The sequence below is a fragment of the Crocodylus porosus genome, unplaced genomic scaffold (assembly GCF_001723895.1).
Source record: "Crocodylus porosus isolate Cpor-Errol unplaced genomic scaffold, CroPor_comp1, whole genome shotgun sequence".
In the NCBI taxonomy this organism is placed as follows: domain Eukaryota; kingdom Metazoa; phylum Chordata; order Crocodylia; family Crocodylidae; genus Crocodylus; species Crocodylus porosus.
Genome location: NW_017728943.1, coordinates 87,541,762 through 87,542,895, shown reverse-complemented (window position 1 = coordinate 87,542,895; position 1,134 = coordinate 87,541,762).

Genomic DNA, 1,134 nt, shown 5'->3' with positions numbered 1-1,134 from the left:
GTCAATGTTCCTGGTCCGGCAGATGTGGTTCCCTTAGCAGACCCTAGATGGATGGGACCCTAACAACCCTGTGGATCGTACCCGTCTTACCTCTTACAAAAAAGGGAAGACTTAATGGGTATGTCTGTAGCACAAATCCTGGAGACTGCAAACAGTGTGTATACTCTCAGAGAAGGAGAAAAGGACAAGAGACAAGTTAGAATGCTAGTAGCAGCAGTACAGGCTGGAGTAAGAGAAAGGCCACAAGAAGGTGGGAGAGGCAGAGGTATAAGGGGTCATGGGTGCGGGCACCCTGGCCCACAAGAAAGACGCCTGGGACAAAACCAGTGTGCCTTATGCCGGTGAGAGGGACACTGGAAGAATGAATGCCCAGAGAAAGGGAGAGACTGCACTCCTGTAATGGCAGCGGAAGGACAGGAGTAGGGGGTGTCAGGGGAAACGGACCACCCCACCCCCGGAACCCCGAGTAAAAATGCGGGTGGGGAATTCAGAAATTGATTTTTTTGGTAGACTCTGGGGCAGCACAGACCGCTATAAATCAACCTCTTCAACTTCTCGTAGCGGACTCTCTCACCGTGGTGAGTGCCATGGGAAAAAAAGACTCAGTGCCCCGTGTATGCTCCTGCAGAATGTGCTTTGGGAGACAGGGCTCTTTCTCACAAATTGGTCTACCTTCCAGATTGCCCAACACCCCTGCTAGGACGAGACCTGCTTTGTCGATTAGGTGCATCACTGCATTTTACCCAGGATGAAATAACCCTCACATTGCCCCCTGAAAATACATGAATAATGACCCTCGTGGTTGAACCCTTGGCTATGAACGCTCCCCCGGAGTGGAACCAGTGGGAAGACCAGGTATAGCCATTGGTATGGGCAAAGGGGGTCCCCGGAAAGGCTACACATCAAACCCCTATTAATACCCAACTACTACCAGGAAAAGGTCCAGTACGAATCAAGCAGTACCCAATCAAAAAGGAAGCCAGAGAGGGACTGCTTCCTAAAGTACAGCATACTGCGAGAGTGTCAGTCATCCTGGAACACTCCTGTCTTGCCTGTACTAAAGCCTGATGGCACATATCGACTGGTGCAGGACCTAAGGGCGGTTAACGAATGGGTTAAAACTATTCATCCCCT